General features: G+C 34.3%; 2 long non-coding RNA genes across 2 annotated transcripts; both read left to right on the forward strand.

The window, feature by feature from the left end:
- Nucleotides 1-13,369: 13,369 nt before the first annotated feature.
- Nucleotides 13,370-13,695, forward strand: LOC110915297. The gene is made up of 3 exons (XR_002578862.2): nt 13,370-13,393; nt 13,491-13,558; nt 13,637-13,695. It is a non-coding gene; the product is annotated as an uncharacterized LOC110915297 (long non-coding RNA).
- Nucleotides 13,696-13,882: 187 nt separating this feature from the next.
- LOC110917777 lies at nt 13,883-14,376 on the forward strand. The gene is made up of 4 exons (XR_002580852.2): nt 13,883-13,923; nt 14,021-14,088; nt 14,171-14,227; nt 14,327-14,376. It is a non-coding gene; the product is annotated as an uncharacterized LOC110917777 (long non-coding RNA).
- The last annotated feature ends 5,507 nt before the right edge of the window (nt 14,377-19,883 follow it).

Raw genomic sequence — 19,883 nt, forward strand, 5'->3', positions numbered from 1 at the left:
ATATACTTTAATACATGTTGCAGGAAACTTATGATGACGCTAGAAGAAATCTACTTAGGGTGGATTAGAAAGGCACCTAATTTCTATGTTTTGTATTTCCTTTTGTTTGATTATGTTATGAACAAGTTGTTGTAATTTCCTTTCAAACTTTGTACCCTTGGAATTAGAAAGGAAATGAATATTGTTATTTAAATTATTGTCACTTCTAGTATGTTGTGAAGTCTCGAGCAATCTCGTTTCGTCTCTCTCGGATGTTTGCACCATCGGTTTGGGTGTGATAGTACTCTTAGATGTTTCCGCGTTGTTTTTGAGCTTAAGATAAATCTCCAAAAGTGTAGTATTTATGGTATTGGGGTGTCCCAATTGGAGCTTGCAAACATGGCCACTTTTTCGGGTGTAAAAAAGGGTCTTTTCCTTTTACTCACCTTGGGTTACTGGTCGGTGGTAATATGAATCTCGTGCGAAATTGGATTCTTGTGATGGAGAAGTTTACGAATAGGTTATCTATTTAGAAAGATAAACAACTATCCATTGGTATAGAGTGACCCTATTGAAGTCTATTTTGAATGCCCTACCAATATACTTTTTTCTTTATGTGTTGGGCTCCGGTTCAACTGCTAAAAACATTGGAATGTTTAAGGCATATATTCTTTTGTGGTGGTAGCGAGGAAATGATAAAATGAGTTGGGTGGCTTGGAACAGCATTATGAGACCAGTGGATCAAAGGGGTATTGGTGTGGGTTCTCTTCGGGATGCCAATTTAGCTATGCTAGCTAAATGGTGGTGGAGGTTTAAGATGGATCAAGACACACTATGGAGGAAAGTGGTGTGGTCTATCCATAGTGGGTCTCGGTCTTAGTCTTTTATCTGTAGACGACTTACTAATTTGGGACCGTTGAAGAAAATCATGACTATTAAGGGGGACTTAGATTCACAGGAGGTTATTTGGAAACTACCATGAGAATATAGTGGGAAACGGGTTGACAATGTTTTTTTGGCATGATATTGGGGTTGGGCCAGATCCTCTTAGAGTTGTGTTCCACGGCTTTTTTGTGTTGGAAAAGTCTAAAATGTGTACCGTAACGGATCGAATAGGGCCTGGGTTTAATGGTTGGATATTTTTCTGGAAATAGAGCCGAAGAAACTTGACTTCAAGGTAGCTAAATAAGATAATGAACATCGAGTCAGTGCTTCCTTTGGTGACTTTATCCAATGTCTCGAATTAGTGGGTGTGGGATTTAGAAGAGTCTGAGCACTTTTTTGGTCAGGGTAGTTTAAAAAGATCGATGCGAGGGTGTGGGTCAAACTCAACCCATATTACTTTCCCAAGTAATAACGGGGTTCCAGCAAAGGTTTGGTTGTAGCACGGAGAGCGGAACTTCAAAGACTCCCCACTATATTGGCCTTACAACGCAGAAATATCACAATCTGAATCCTTTGTATCATTTATCGGGGATGCTCAAGATTCGGTGGACCATATCTTCATCTCATGCCAATTTTCTCGAACTATATAGAGTGTCATTGGTCAGTGGTATCACTTGCAGACCATCTTCACCTTCCAAATTGTGGATCTTTTGGATATCCACAAGTTTTTAAATGGGTCGAAAAAGGTACGAAGATGTTCCAAGTTGTAATATTAATGGTTATCTAGAGCATTCTGAGGTCCCGAAGCAAGGCAATCTTCGACGGTCTCCAGGGTGGTCGAGGAATCAAAAATTTTGAGATTCATTTGGGTGAAGAATAGATTAAAGGCTAGATCCTTATTGTGAGACGACTAGAAGTATTTCAGTCTCCGGTCTTTATCTTAATCGGCTTGTATGTAGTTGGTTGTCTTCTTTTTTGTTTTCATGTAATTGCGGCTATAATGTGTGGCGTCTAGCTGGTTGGTGTTTAATAAAGTGAGGTTTTGTTGGTTGTCTTAAAAAATATTATATTATATTTAAATTTTATATAAGCGTATGCAAGATAAATATTCAAGGAATACATATCCTAATATAAGAAAATAACCTAGTTTAAAGAAAGTAAAAAATATAATAACTTTTGTTTGTTAAAAAAAACTAAAATATTTTTATCAATTAGCAACTTTTAGTTGAAATTTATATAAATAATTAGAAAGTTTCACTTGTGCGATGACCAGGGAAAATAATGTATGCTAATTTAGTTACATATACAACTCCCTTGTGTAACCAAAAAATAAAGACTAAAACATTATGGCGTCAATGCGTCATATGCCTATATGTATATATATATATATATATATATATATATATATATATATATATATATATATATATATATATATATAGGAAGGTTCATTTGAGAAGAAATTTAATGTGAGAAGAAAAAGAAGAAAGGGCATATTAGTAAAATGCTATTTATTTTTCTCTCTTTAATTAATAAGTCAACTAATCATTAATTATCCTACATATAATTTACAAAGCGTACACATATCAAAATTTTCCTACATATACCCTACACATTATAGAATTTTATCCTACTCAGTCGAAATTTATCCTACACACCTCGAAATGTATCCTACACAACTCATAATTTATCCTACACAACTAGTAATTTATTCTACACTATAAATTAAGGTTTTTTTTAATTTGAAAAAAGTATATATTTTGAAAAGGAGTTACAAATTTAATTTAGCTAGTTATTAAAGGGGAAGAATGCAAATTAATGATTTATGTAAGTTTACCAATATACCCTTATATTAAAATTAAATACAAATATTAATGAAGTAAAATGAAGCATTCTTATTGGTTGAAACTTCTTCTTTTTTCTTTTTAAAAAAAATCTTCTCATTTGAACCCTCCACTATATATATATATATATATATATATATAGGGGAGGGCTATATAGAAAACCCTGTATATATAGAAAACCCAACCTCCCGACATTTTTTTTTCGAAAAAAATAACACATGTAATATACATGTTTTTAAGAGTTTTGGGACAAAAAAATCAAAAAAGCGCCAAAGGAATGATTTTTTTTTAAAAAAAAAAATCAGCAAGTTTCTGTCTTTTGTGCCTAACACATGTTAGGCAACTGGACATTGCTGAAATTTGTTTATTTTTTTTTTAAACATCCCTTCGGCGCTTTTTGGTTTTTTTTGGTCCAAAACACTTTAAAAAATGTATATTACATGTGTTATTTTTTTCATAAAAAAAATGTCGGGAGGTTGGGTAAAAATGGGGGGAGATTTGAGTTTCCAGAGTTTTCTAAAAATTTAAGGGTTTTCTTTCTAGCCTTCCCTTATATATATATATATATATATATATATATATATATATATATATATATATATATATATATATATATATATATATATATATATAATGTAAGTATCTATGGAAAACCCATTTAATCTAGAAAACTTGGGAAACCTGAATTGTGTGGACAAGATTGATCCACATCATATCTTTAAAACACATGTTAAAAGGGCAAACTGGTCATTTGTTCAAGCCATCACTTCACCCTCTTCCCCATCCCATCAAGTCACATTTATTACCCATCAACTCATCACCTTTTTAAACCAAAAAATATATACAGAACTTCCATTTCTTTCTTCCTTCTTCATCATCCCTACCTTTCTTCTTCAAAACCCTAACTCCATTGCTTTCTTCCATCTTTCATGACCGATTTTCAGGCTCATTCTCCTAGCCGTGTATTCCGGAACAACTTCATCGGCGATGAATCACCGACGGTTTACTTCCAGCAGGCATCAGGTTCTTCAGGTATGTGAATGAATCAAAAATTTGTTCTCTTTTTTTAGAAGACAATCATGTTTTTTTGTTCCTGTTCTTCTTTTTTTAGGAGTCAATCATTTTCTTTTCTAGGTAATCATATTCTTTTGGTTCCTGTTCTTCATTTTTTATGACTCAATCATGAACACCCTGCCATTTACATGTTTGTTGGTGTTGCGGATTAGATGATTTGTTTTGGATCTTTTTGTTTAACTTATTTGAAGTTTTTTCACATTTTTTAATATCTTGCACAACCAAACAACCAATTTGTATTTTCTTTTTGTTTTGTTGGTGTTTGAAACCCATTACTATACAAGTTTATAATTTATGGTATAATCAGGTGTTGAACATATTAGAGATGAGAACATGCAGCCAGAGGTAGAACTTCAACAGTCTCACTTTCAGATGTTTTCACCAAATGAAGAAGGTTTTAACATTTAGATTTAAAAGTTTTTTTTCTAAAAAAAATACCTTATTCTTGTTTCTCTAATTACCGCTGCAAACTCGATTTTCAGATATGTGGAATGATGAGTATAACGAGGAATCACCGCTACGCGCACGAGCTAACGATAGAGGGAAATTCCCGCTAAACGGACCTGATGTTCATGAAGGTTATCTTTAACCTTTTTGGCAGAATGAAACCATAAATATTTTTGAAAAATATTCATTCGTAACATTGTAACATGTGTTAGCACTGCAATAAAAATAACTTTTACGTTTGTATTTTTTTTAAAAATATGCATTGTTTACAAGTCTCATATGCATTGATCAACGTAACACGTACACATTACACATGTAACATGTGTTACAACCTTACAGAAAATTAAAAAAAAATCCATGATGGTGTTACAAAATGTAGCCCTTATGACAAGGTTTCCAAAAAAGATACATTTTATGTTATTTTTCAAAATTACTCAGTTGTAACATGTGTTAAATATGTAGTTGTTATGTTTTTTTTTTTTTGGGGGGGGGAAAAAGATTCAGTTTTTGTTTAATTTACACATTTTATGCACAGATGAACAAGGAACTCCCCGCTACTTTGTAACTCAGACCCCACAAGGAACCAAATATTGGACTCATATTGTTGACAAGGAGTTCCATCTCGTTCTTGGAAAATCATACGACACATTTGAGGAGCTTATTGCAATGTATAAGGCATACGGATATCAAGCTGGCTTCAATGTAAAAAAGGCGCAAATGAAGGTTTAGAATGGGTATGCGACGCACAAATACCTGAGGTGCTCGAAAGCTGCTAAACCGCAGTAGAAAAGGACGTTCGACACTCTCGGTGAGTCTTCGGTGATAACCAACAGGAAAAGTACATTCACACACACTGATTGCAAGGCGCAGATTCTTGTCCTCATCATGCAAAACCCTACTCGTTTTGTTTTACACAACTGGATTGATATGCATAATCACCCCCTTATTGATAACTACATATGCAACAACCCATTGTTAAATATGTAACGTCTAGGTAGGTGTCATCTTTGTTTTCAATGTTACACACCTGGACAACAGGAATGATGTGACCAACGTTTTGTGTTAATCTGGTTTATAACTACTGTATATCCATGTTACACATGTTACATAGAGTCGTTGTATATATTTATGACAGAGGATAGCACATGTATATCCAGGTTACACATGTTACATAGAGTCGTTGCATATTCTATACCAGAGGATAGCACATGTATATCTAGGTTACACATGTTACATGTATGTGTAACTCATGTAACATACGTTTACATACATGGAGTTACATGTCTTACATAAGTGGTAACGTATATATACTCATGATATACACGTTACACCCTTATGTTAGAGACTCTGGCCTACAACCTGAGTATACACGTGTTAATGTGTTTTTTAACCTCATGGTGTTATATTAGGAAGCTACACGTAACACAAGTTACATTTGAAGTATTTGCACCCTTATAAATTTTCCTTTTCCATCTGTTTATGTGTTATATTAGAAAGTTAAATGTAACACAAGTTACATTTGAAACTCGTAATACAAGTTACATTATTAAACAGTGGGATTATGGCACAAGTTACATATCCTGATCTTCTTACACCTTCATGTTTTTTTTACTCCATAAATGATGTAATATTGTTGGATTGTATGCCACTTTATACTCCTAATACATGCAACACTGCTTGGAACATCTGTTACATGGTTGGGATCTTTGTTCCACCCTCATCTTACAAAGGTTTAAACATATCAAAACCCACTTCATATCGGTTAAACATATGTCACAACATATTCAACCATTTTTAACTAGTATATTTGTTGTATATGCTACAAGGGTACCCCTATGCTACAATTTTTTTAATGTGTATAAATTGTCACAGTTAGCCTTACCCTACGTAATTATCACTCCCACCATTTTTATAGATCAATTGAGTGATGAGTATGGTGACTTGTCATTACCACCACGTACAAATCAAGGTCAAACATTTCCACGTATGGGCTCATATGTTCATGAAGGTTTTGATTGAATAATATTTTTCTTATCAATTTCCATGTTTTGCATGTGTTACTCCAAAGTGGATAACATATGTACAACCAAGTTACATATGTTGCATAGTGTAGTTACGTGATCTACACCAGAGGCCAACACTTGCATAGCAAGGTTACACATGTTATCTTTTATTTGTAACACGTGTTACACCGATTGTAACATATTTTTAGATAACACAGGATGTTACATGTGTTACACATGTTACATAGAGTAGTTGCATGTTCTACACCAGAGGCTAGCACATGTATAGCCATGTTACACATGTTACCAAATGTAACCTTTATTTAGAGAAAACAAGATGTAGCATGTGTTACACGTGTTACATAAAGTAGTTGCATAGGATAGAGCATTGTAACACATGTTACCTGGAAAACCAGGTAACACATGTAACAAACTAAAAAGAGATCAAATTAAGTTGCATAAGCAAACTGACATATGTTAAACGTTCGAAAAATACAAAATATGAAATACAATGCTAAAATGTATACAACATATCAATTTCACCTGCCTTTTTTTACCTAGACAATTAATACATTCAATTCCATTCATCATTGTTTTCTTATCCTTTTTTCACTTGCCACATTGACCCAAAAAAATAATATCCCACAAAACAACCGATTAGCCACTGATTGAAATCATATCCCACAAAATAACCGATTAGCCACTAACCGAATGTGGTTTCAGCAATCACAACATCCGATTGGCCGTTGCAACATTTAACGACAGTGGTTGTTGGAAGAAGACGATGTGTTTAAAGTACATTAGGTGGTTTCACTTACTGATTGACGGCTACAACGTTTAACGATAGCGGTTTCACTTACCGTCGGTAAGGAAGAAGACGGTTGTGTTAGTGGTTGTTGGTGGAGTTGCCGAATCCGGTTTTACTTACCACCGACAAGGAAGAAGACGGTTGTGTTAGTGGTTGTTGGTTGTTGGAAGAAGTCGGTTGCTGGTATGAGACGTTTCCAGATCTACAAATTTGTCACCCTAGCTTCAGATCTGAAAATCAGTCACCATGATGTGAAACCGGAAAAATGGTGTGAGAAGTGGCTGGATGCCCTACTTTATTTGTCTCTCTTTATACAATCCATGTCTCCCCTTTATTTTGTTATACCAGTCTCACATATCAACTAGTTACATATGCAACAATTACTAGTATAACGACAAACAAAAAAAAATCTCGTCATAAGAGAAACGAATTTATTTAATCTGAAATTTAAAATTGATTTGACTGAAAAATAAAGTTGTGGATAAAGTAAGAGAGAGAATGTTGGTGAGAGAAAAAAGGTAGAGAGAGAATGTTGGTGAGAGAAAAAGGTAGAGAGAAAATGTTGGTGAGAGAAAAGGTGGAGAGAGAATGTTGGAGAAATGAAAGGTGGAAAGAGAATGTTATTTAATATTATTTCTTATGTACTTTGTGTAATATGTCTTGACCAAAATACCCCTACAGCCAATTAAATGGTATTAAATTTAAATCAAATTACTATCTAATAATTTCAACCATTAGATCATGTTGATCAATGATTATCATAGAGTTTACTAGGTTTTCTTACTACAAATAAGTTTTCTATAGATCCTTTCCGTATATATATATATATATATATATATATATATATATATATATATATATATATATATATATATATATATATATATATATATATATATATATATATATATATATATATATATATATGGGAAGGTTCAAATGAAAATCACAAGTTAACGCGAAAACTCAAAAACTAAAAAAAAGTCTAAAAAACATACCAAAACTTTTATTTTTTTTCATACCAAATTTCGCTATTTTAGGTATATAAAAAACTTTTTTTCACAAAAAAAAAAAAAAAAATTGTAGTGCACATATGTAATAGTACACATGTGAATTATTACACATGTGCACTACAAAAAAAATTATATACAAAAAGTAGCGATTTTTAATAAAAAAATGCAAAAAAAATTGGTGTGTTTTTTTGGCTTTTTTAGTTAGTTTTCGAGTTTTCGCGTTAAAAGTGGTTTTCATTTGAACCATCCTATATATATATAGGGTAGGGTTCTAGAGTGAACACTAGGTTGAGAGTGAACTGTGTGAACTAATCTGGGCCATTGGATTACATCATCTAAAGATTTTTAAACAATGACAATATTGTAATTATAATGTTGTAACCTCCCTTTAAATTAATTGACATAAGGGTATTTGAGTCTTTTATAAATTGCATTTATTAAAAAATATGATCAAAATCCCTAAAATCTCGCTAGTTTCCGTATATACAAGATACACAGTTGTTAGTGTATGCACATGTGTACACTCTCGCTAATATTAGTTTATACAATATATATAGATTTTAGTTTATTCACATATGTACAGTCTCGCTAACTATTAGTTTATACAAGATACACAATTGTTAGTTTATACACATGTGTACAGTCTCGCTAACTATCAGGTTATATAAGATACACAGCTATTAGTTTATACACATGTATACAGTTTTTATACATCTGTGTATTATATTTAAAAATGGTTACATGTGTGTATATTAAAAACATATAGTATATTATGCATGCGCACGAGTAGATTCATGTAAAAACTATGAAATTAAAGAAAACGAAACATATCACATATATGCAAAAATAAATAACTTCATCACATATTTAAAAAAAAAGATTTAATGCCCAAAAATAATTACAATTTCAGTCTCAGAGAAAATTTTCAATATTTATTGAAAATTATAAAAAGTTAAAAACAATATATTATGATATATATATATATATATATATATATATATATATATATATATATAATAAAAGAAAAACAATATTAAAGGAAAAATTAAAACAAAATCTATGGATAAAAAGTGATAGAGAAATAATTAAAAATGAGAGATATATATAGAGAGAGAGAGAGATAAGAGAAGAGAAAAACTAAGGGATTTTAATTAAACATACTTGATTAATGTTAATTTTACCCTTTTAATCTAAAAAATGATCAAGGGTCAAGATTAGTTCACAAAGTTCACTCTCAAGAAGTTGTTCACTCTTGAACCTAATCCTATATATATAGGGAGAGTATCATGAGAAAACTATAAAACTAACTAAAAAAACCTAAAAAAAAACAAAAAAACATACCAATTTCTTTTTTACAATTTCTTATAAAAAAATCGCTAGTTTTTATATATAAAAAAATTTCAAAAAAAAATTTTGTTGTACTGCACATGTTCATTATATGTGTACTACACATGTGCATTATATAGTTAGTTTTTTTGTTTTCTTATTTAAACTTGTTTTCTCATGATCCATCCCCTATATATATATATATATATATATATATATATATATAGGGTAAGTTTCATGCGAGAACCACCTTTATTACGAGAACCGCGAGAACCAATGTGAACACAACCTAAAATAGCTAAAAAAAACCCTAAAAAACCTAACACCCACCCCCCAAAAACCTAAACCCCCCTCCCAACCCCCCAACCCCACCCCCCCCCCCCACAAAAAAAAAAAAAAAACTATCCCCCCCCAAGTTAAATGCTAAAAATTAAAACTCCCAAAAAAACCTAACCCCCCCCCCTCCAAAAAAAAAAAAAAAACTAAACCCCCCTCCCCCACCCCCAAAAACCTAAACACCCCCCCCCCCCAAGCTAAAATGCTAAAAACTAAACCCTCAAAAAACCTTAAAAAATCTAGAAATTTTTTTTTAATATTCTTTATATAAAAATCGCTACTTTTAGTAGCCAAAAAAAAAATTTTTTAATTTTTTTTTGGCTATTAGAAGTAGCGATTTTTTGTGTGTGTTTTAGCTATTTTTAGGCATTTTTGGTTGTGTTCACATTGGTTCTCGCGGTTCTCGCAATAAAGGGTGGTTCCTAACGGATCTTTGTCCTATATATATATATATAGGAGCGCTAAAATGAAAACCACCTCCAGTTGTAAGAACCGCGAGAAACACTCTCAACCAATCAGATTATGCCAACATAAAGGGTATATTGGTCATTTACCCCAAATGTCAAATCATTCCTCTCTCCTCTGACTTTCTTTTAAAGTTGCAGACCATCTCTTTCTTGAAATTAAAACAGCATCTCTCATCATCCCTCTCTCTTGAAATCCTTCACCACCATCTCTCATCTTTGGTTCGAAATCTCCTGCATAAAGGAAAAAAAACCAAAATCAAAACTCAAACCAACCGCCACACCCATCTCTTTGTCTCTCTGCCGGCAACCACCGCCCGTTAAATGAAGATGATGATGATGATGACGACTGATGGTGAGGATGAAACCGTAACCCACCCCTGTTTCTCTCTCTCTCTCACTCGTTCACCCATGTTTCTCTCTCTCTCACACCCCCCAGTTTCTCTCTCTCTCACACTCGTTCACCACCATGAAACCCTTCGTTTTTGTATGTTTGGGGGTTTTATCTGATAGTGGTGTGTTCTTGAATCAGATTTCAGAGAAAGAGAAAAGAAACGTTGTAGAGAGGGAGAGAGTCCGAGGAGAGAGTCCGAGGAGAGAGAAATAGAGTCCGTGGAGAGAGAAAGAGGACGGCAGCGGTGGCGATGCAGCTCCAGCAGAGCTCTGATTTCTTGAATCTGATGGTTTTTTGAACGGCTGAGGTAATGGGGGTGGCCGGTGAGATGCCGACGACCAATGGTGTGTTCTTGAATCTGAGGGTATTTTGCTATGTTTGGGGGTTTGATCTGGTGGTGGTGTGTTCTTGAATCTGATGGTGGTGTGTTCTTGAATCTGATGTGGTGTGTTCTTGAATCTGATGTGGTATGTTCTTGAATCTAATGGTGGTGTGTTCTTGAATCTGATGGTTTTTTGAAGCTGGTGGTTTTTTGAATCAGATGGTTTTTTGAATCTGATGATGTGGAGTGTTCTTGAATCTGATGTGTTCTTTTTTATTTTTGTTTTTGATTTGTATTTTGAATCTGTGGGTTTTGATTTCTGTTTTCGATTGGAGTGGCGATAAAAAAACGTAGCTTTTGATGACTATGGCGCGGCAAGCACGGTGGAGGGTAGGTTTTTTAACTTGCAACCCCACTTTTGCAGCTATTTGATTATCGAAAAATCTGAGCCAAGCCCTGGTTTTTTTTCGAGATACATATTGTTTTGATGTTGTTGGTTTTTTATATTTTCCCCCAGTCAATGATGATAACAATCTATCTGAGACACCTCCCGAGTTTGCGATTTCTGGGTGCGTTCATTTTACGTAAAAAAGTTTTTGTAAAAAAAAAGTTAAACCGTAAACTTTTTAACGTAAAACGTAAACTTTTTAACGTAAAACGTAAAAAGTTTAACATAAAACGTAAAAACATAAAAATTTTAATGTAAAACGTAAAACGTAAAAAGTTTAACATAAACGTAAACGTAAAAAGTTTAACGTAAAACGTAAAAATTTTAACGTAAAAGTTAAACGTAAAAAGTTTAAAAAATCTGTTAAAAATCTGAATTTAAAAAGCGTTTAATAAAAAAATTTTGTTTAAAAAATAAAAACTAATATTATAAACAAAAAAAGTAATAAAAAATAATAAAGACAAGAAAGAGTAAATTTACTAAACTACCCTTTTGCATTAAAATATTAAAAACATGTATTTAATATTAGTTTTAACTACTTTTAATCTCATCCATTCATCTTGAAGATCTAATGGCTAGAAAGTGGTTCTCATTGTTCTTAAAACTAGAGTGGTTTTCATTTTAGCGCTCCCCTATATATATAGGCTAATTAAAACCTTAAAGAAAAAGCTCCGATTTTTTCAAAAAAAAAAATTTGCAATTTTTTACATTTTTTTGCTCAGGGAAAATGTGTGGTTCAGAATGCTTCTCATGTTTCTCAATTAGCACACAACTTCTCACATGATCCTTATCATATATATATATATATATATATATATATATATATATATATATATATATATATATATATATATACTACTTTATAAAGCATATAGGAAGGATAGAATGGTCTTTTGCCACTTTACAACTCTTTAAAGCCCATTGTACAAACCTCTTAAGCACAAGTGTTGAAAACTTGTTTTCAACACCTGATGATACCACGCGGATCTTAGCGGATCTACTTGACCCGGTTTTTGTTTGATGGATCCAATATATTCGTATTATCACAGTTTACAACCACAATTTCATCCGCCGCTCCACATTTCTTTCACTTTCTAAACCCTAGATCCTCCACCGCATAACTGAAGCACCTCCACCGCATAACTGAAGCACCTCCACCGCACCTCCACCGCACCTCCACCGCACCTCCACCGCTCATCCATGGAACCTGTCTTTGCCATCACCGTCTTCTCCCCTTTCATCCATGGAACAGGTCATGTTTTTAACCCTATTTTGTACGTTTTTTTTTAATCTTTGTCAGATCTGTGATAATACTTTTAGATCTGTTTTAATACTTTTAGATTTGTGATAATACTTTTAGATCTGTGATAATACTTTTAGATCTGTGATAATACTTTTAGATCTGTGTTGGTTTTGTGATTATTTTAATGTTCTGTGAATGGATCAACATTAGGGCTTTTTGTTTGATAATTAGGGCTTTGTCAGATCTGTGAATGGACCAATTTTAATTTCTTGCATTAGGGCTTTGTCAGATCTGTGATAATACTTTTAGATCTGTTTTAATACTTTTAGATCTGTGATAATACTTTTAGATCTGTGAATCTTTGATAATTCTTTTAGATCTATGATAATACTTTTAGATGTGTGATAATACTTTTAGATCTGTGTTGGTTTTGTGATTATTTTAATGTTCTGTGAGATTTATAGAGAAAACGTAATTTCTGTTTCATAATTAGGGCTTTTTGTTTGATCTAATCGGTTACTGAATTATGGTTTTGTTTGTAAGGAGAATCCGATTGCAAGCTCACCGGCGAAGGAAGCATACAGGAATCGGCTGGCGGACAGAATGGTCTTTTGCCACTTTACAACTCTTTAAAGCCCATTGTACAAACCTCTTAAGCACAAGTGTTGAAAACTTGTTTTCAACACCTGATGATACCACGCGGATCTTAGCGGATCTACTTGACCCGGTTTTTGTTTGATGGATCCAATATATTCGTATTATCACAGTTTACAACAAAATCATTACAGCCTCAACATGGGAGTTATGGTGAGTGCATGCACATACCAAATAGTCATCGCTTAATATGATTTAAATTTGAATCTCTCTAATTAAAAGTAGTTTTGCTGTTACTTTGTTTTTTTAGGATTGGTTTGATCCAATTGCTGATTCGACTACTAGCCATCTCGATCTGATTCCCCACATGGTTTAGGGGTAATTGATTTTGTTTTTGACGTTTAAAGGTTTTAAAAATCATTGAATTTTGTATTAAATGGGACGACATCATTTCAGGAGAAGTTTAAAACAACAGGACTATGGAAGGATATACGGTGCTACATTGACAGTCAAGTGAGACCCCATCTCTTTGTTTAAAGTTCAAACACATAATTTGTTTTCAGTTTTTAATTTTCAATGAATTATACGAAAACGTAATTTCTGTTTCATAATTAGGGCTTTTTGTTTGATCTAATCGGTTACTGAATTATGGTTTTGTTTGTAAGGAGAATCCGATTGCAAGCTCACCGGCGAAGGAACCTTACAGGAATCGGCTGGCGGACAGCCTCAACATGGGAGTTATGGTGAGTGCATGCACATACCAAATAGTCATCGCTTAATATGATTTAAATTTGAATCTCTCTAATTAAAAGTAGTTTTGCTGTTACTTTGTTTTTTTAGGATTGGTTTGATCCAATTGCTGATTCGACTACTAGCCATCTCGATCTGATTCCCCACATGGTTTAGGGGTAATTGATTTTGTTTTTGACGTTTAAAGGTTTTAAAAATCATTGAATTTTGTATTAAATGGGAATTTCGACATCATTTCAGGAGAAGTTTAAAACAACAGGACTATGGAAGGATATACGGTGCTACATTGACAGTCAAGTGAGACCCCATCTCTTTGTTTAAAGTTCAAACACATAATTTGTTTTCAGTTTTTAATTTTCAATGAATTATACTAATTGTGATACTCTTATTGTGCAGCTCTACGGTTTGTAGGTTGAAGTTTGCTTAACACGCTTCAACCGTCGAACATGGTGCGGCTCAATTGAATAAGGAATGAAGTAGGTAATGTAGCTAGAATCTTGGCAGAAGGAAGCGACTGGAGTTTGTTTTTTAAGGTATTTACCGATTTTATTTACTTAATATTTAATGCATCTTTCCTGTTGTCATCGTATAACGTATTTATTTGTTCATGAGCTTTTTGTTTCTTGCCCCTTCTCCTGCAGGTAGTAATTTCAATCTATCTTTTCAAGTTGCTTGTGGTGAACAACTTTCCCACATCAATGGGAGTAGGTATGATTTTTGCTCTTTTTCTCATTGCTTCATGCTAGGTGCTTGGCCGGTTAGGCGGGCTGTGTAACGGGCCAAAACTACGGGCAGGTCGACCCAAAACACGTTTCGAATGGTTTTGATAAATAATTAGGGTGTCCAATATAAGCACAGATTTTGTATCATTATTATAATATACTACTTTGAATAAACTGATTCAAAAATTTTATGTACTAAAAGTACACTTTGCACGGCTGTCGACCTATTTGACTTGCTTGCCACATTTTTTTAGCTAATTTATTGTTTGACCCGTTAGATATAAACATAGTCGGAATTGGATCGACCCGTTTGTAAGTGTTTGACCTGTTTGCTGTTACTTTGTTTTTTTAGGATTGGTTTGATCCAATTACTTTGGTAGTCTATATAATTTGTGTGCTTTATAATGGTCTTTTTTGTATTTAAAGAAACTAACTTTGTTATTCTATTTTAACCATGAAGCATGATGGTCTGTTTTGGTTTCTTATGTGTGTTATATTTGTATTTTTAAGCTTGATTCTTTAGGGGATTTAGGGGAAAAATTAAAGATTTTTTGTGTGGAGATATAATTAGTTATATGTGTTTTTATGTTTTTATTATGCAGATTTGAAATATTATAAAAATTCAACTGGCTTTGTTTTACTTTGTTTCGAATTTTGAAATAAGAATCTAGGTTAAAAGCTATATAGTTTGTGTGCTTTATAATGGTCTTTTTTGTATTTAAAGAAACTAACTTTGTTATTCTATTTTAACCATGAAGCATGATGGTCTGTTTTGGTTTCTTATGTGTGTTATATTTGTATTGGATGTGAAGTGTGTTTAGTTAGAATCCAACTTCAACTTATAATCCAAAGACAATTCAAAAAGCAAGTCATGTCAGTAGCTTTTCTTTGACTTTTGTCCTTTTTGTTTTTTTACTACTTACCACTGGAGATAAACTAAAAACTGAAATGTGGAGCGGCGGATGAAATTGTGGTTGTAAACTGTGATAATACGAATATATTGGATCCATCAAACAAAAACCGGGTCAAGTAGATCCGCTAAGATCCGCGTGGTATCATCAGGTGTTGAAAACAAGTTTTCAACACTTGTGCTTAAGAGGTTTGTACAATGGGCTTTAAAGAGTTGTAAAGTGGCAAAAGACCATTCTATCCTTCCTATATGCTTTATAAAGTAGTATAGAAGTATAGATAGATACATATGTTGGTGTTACGGTGGGTATACTTTTTTTTGCGAAATACATACAAGAGTCGCCATTATGAATTCTTATATTGCTTAACATATTGAATCAATAGCATGCTCAGTTAGGTGGGCATTATGAACTCTCAGATTTGATTTACTGGCTGATATTGATCTTTTTTTTATGGTCAAACACTTAAGACAGCTTGCTTGCTTGCTGCAGTCTCTATAAACACTGTGTGAAAGACCACATGCTTGCTTCAGTCTCTATAAATACTTCAGATGTATCAACACTCTACAAACACTCAACTACACTCAACTGAGACGAATTAAACTTTCAAATTGTAAGTTTATCTCAGTTGAACTAACACTCAACTACACTCAACTGTGAGGCTATGATGCATAAGCTGAGCCTGTCGACTCTATGATGCATAAGCTGAGCCTGTCGACTCTATGATGCATAAGCTGAGCTTGTGTTCTTAATATGTCTGAACTGAAACTGTTAAGGCTATGATGCATAAGCTGAGCCTGTGAGGTTACATATGTGTTTCTTGTGCTTAAAACAGCTGTACATCATGCTTTAAAGGTTGTTTAAGTTTAGTGGAAAATTACTCTTGTACATCATGCTTTAAAGCGGGGTTACATAACACAATAGACTGTGATGATTGTATTTTGAGGGTACATAGGAGATCCGAGTAGCATCTTGGCGGGGCAATATCCAGGTTGCATAGTTCTCACTTTGCAACCGTGTGTTGCAGCCATGGCTTTACCCGTAGTTGTGTTCATCTCTCAATTACATGTCTGAGTCTTCCAGTTGTAAAAGTATTAATCTGTCTGAACTAAAAGTGTTTTGAGGCTGTGATGCAAAAACTGAGCCTGTGTAATCTATCTGAACTGAAAGTGTTTTGAGGCTGTGATGCAAAAACTGAGCCTGTGTAATCTATCCAACAACTCAAGCAAATGTTTTCTTTGCATTTTAGGGGGAACATGGGTGCATCTCTCCACAGGGCATACAAGACACAGGTTATTGGCGGCAGCTCGCCATATTTAACATATAAAAAAACTTTATATGTTAAATTTGGCGGGCTTCCGCCAATGACCTGTGTCTTGTATGCCCTGTGGAGAGATGCACCCATCTTCCCCCTAAAAAACATAGAAAACATTTGCTTCAGTTGTTGGACCAAGCGAACCTTGCATAATGCGTCAAGGGAAACTATTGGTCGAGCGAGACATTTGTTCAGGTATCCTTATTTCATGATAAAATGATTATGAATAGCTGTGCATAAACTAATCGCAAGTTTGTTTGGTATATGCAGGGTAAAAGGGAACAGCAGTGTTCAGCACTGTGTCATTCTTGCTTGGTGCCATCACCTCAGTTGTCTCTGGCTTACCATCCGTGTACTTTACTAAAATTTGATCGGTGCAGTGAGCATGCGAGCGCAACAAGTGCAGCCGCAGCGGCGCGGTGAGGGCAGCCGCAAATGTTTAATAAAAAAATAAAAAAACTGCCACCTCTAAGTAGATATGTATCAGAATGTACAAATTCATATTTATTGTTTTGTTTATGCGTTTAATCGTTTGATTAACGACTCGATTGATTTGTTTGTAACCATTTGTCTGTAAACGAACTTATTTATCTTACTTTAATTTTTGTATTAAGCTGATCCTGTGAGGCTATGATGCATAAGCTGAGCCTGTGAGGCTATGATGCATAAGCTGAGCTTTGTTCTTAATATGTCTGAACTGAAACTGTTAAGGCTATGATGCATAAGCTGAGCTTGTGAGGTTACATATGTGTTTCTTGTGCTTAAAACACTCGTACATCATGCTTTAAAAGTTGTTTAAGTTTAGTGGCAAATTACTCTTGTTGTGTACTCCGGATTTTGTGTTCTTAATCTGTCTGAACTGAAAGTGTTTGAGGCTGTGATGCGAAAGCTGAGCTTGTGTTCTTAATCTGTCTGAACTAAAAGTGTTGAGTCTATGATGCATAAGCTGAGCTTGTGTTCTTAATCTGTCTGAAGTAAAAGTGTTTTGAGGCTGTGATGCAAAAACTGAGCCTGTGTAATCTATCTGAACTGAAAGTGTTTGAGGCTGTGATGCAAAAACTGAGCCTGTGCAAGGTTCGCTCGGTCCAACAACTCAAGCAAATGTTTTCTTTGCATTTTAGGGGTGATGCGTGTTAGTGTATATATGTTTTTAGATGTTTATTTAAGCCCTTTTTACACTTTTAGCCAAGTTTTAAATTTATAAAACACGATATTTACTAACACTAAGCACACATATGGGCAAGTGCACCCATCGTGGACGTAGTATAGTGTTGGTAAGATACCGAGGTCGTCCAAGGACACAAGAGCTTTTAATACCGGTTTATCCTCAACGTCTAATCAAATCAAAAAGTTAGAAAAATGTTTTAAACTAAGAAAAATAAAAACTAACTAAATGCTGAAAAATAAAATAAATAAAAACAGATAGACAAGATGAATCACTTGGATCCGACACGTGTATTAGTATAACCTTTGATTATTTTCGCACTTTTGCACTTGTTTAAGAGATTATCTTAGTTATTGTAGTAGGCCCCTCTTTTGAAGGCGACGTTACCCTCAACCCAGTAGTTTGAGTCAGCAAGGATACAATCCTAAAGGGTCGGATTATTGAAAGATAATGAATTAAGTTATTAATGCAAATTATGGTAGGCCCCGCTTTTGGCGGTGATGTTACCCTCGGCTAAGTAGTCTGAGTCAGCAGGGATACAGTCCTAAATAGCCGGGTTATAGTATTAATAGTAGTTAGCTTATGAGGGGGTCAAAGAGTTTGGATCCCCGCCATCCAATACCTATGGGCATTGAAGGAGATCCTACTAAATTTGACCCAGGTCCCAAGCAGGACCTCTAAACGCTGAACAAGGGCAAGACCTTTACCAAACCGTTCCCTTAACCCCCGACCAGGTAGCCAACATACCTCCATATAGACCGTGGAGATATGAATGGTGAAAATCTTTTATTTTATATAGACAGTAAAATAATGCCAAGACACCACGGACAAACGATAAGGAAAGATCACCTTCAACATAAGTAACTAGTTATTAAAGTCATTAATACAAAACCAAATAAAAAGTGCAAAAGATTAAAAATAAAAAGTATTATACTAAACACTTGTCTTCACCAAGTGATGTAAGAGACTTAGGCAAACATGGCCTTGATTGTCAAGAACTCTTACGATCAATCTTGGATCCCGAGACGACTCACACACTCTATGATGGACAATGGATGATGGTGGTGGATGATGGTGTTATGGTGATGATGGGTGGTGGATGAAGTGTGAGAGAGGTGGTGTGCCAAGGGATGAGAGAGAATGAAACCAAGCTCCTCTATTTATAGGCTGAACAGAACGCTGGACACGGCCCCGTGTCCGCTGGACACGGCCCCGTGCCCGTCTGACATTCTCTCTCTTCATTAATTGTAATTGCGAATTACAATTAATGCGCCTGCTGTACTTTCAACACGCCCCCGTGTCCGCTGGGCACGGCCCCGTGGTGAGCAATGGAAGCTTCTACTGGTTTGTCTTTTCTGCTGCTTCCTGGGCACGCCCCCGTGTTCACTGGACACGGGGCGTGTTCAGACTTCTGTTCTCTTCTCTTTGTCTTGGGAGGTGCCGTTGAGGGTCCGGGCAGTTTACTTTTGTTCCTTTTCTTGTATTTATGGTAGAATTAGTGGTCTTTTTTGCTTCTTTTGTGATTTTGAGCTCATTTCATCCTGAAAATACAAAAGGAAGACAAAAACACTCTTTTTCCAACATTAGTACTTAAAAAGGGTTAGTTTTATGCCTTAATTGATGTGTTTTATATGTTGCATTTTACACACATCAAATACCCCCACACTTGAACTTTTGCTTGTCCTCAAGCAAAACTCTTTTAATGTGGCTTACACTCCCAAATGGAATAGGTAGAAGAGAAGTTTTTTTTTTTTTTTTTTTTTTTTTTTTTTTTTTGTTTTTTTTAACTTGTCCTAGAGTGTCGGGAATCCAAGGTTTGTATAGGTTCTATTTTTATTTTATT

The sequence above is a fragment of the Helianthus annuus genome, chromosome 16 (assembly GCF_002127325.2).
Source record: "Helianthus annuus cultivar XRQ/B chromosome 16, HanXRQr2.0-SUNRISE, whole genome shotgun sequence".
NCBI lineage: Eukaryota > Viridiplantae > Streptophyta > Magnoliopsida > Asterales > Asteraceae > Helianthus > Helianthus annuus.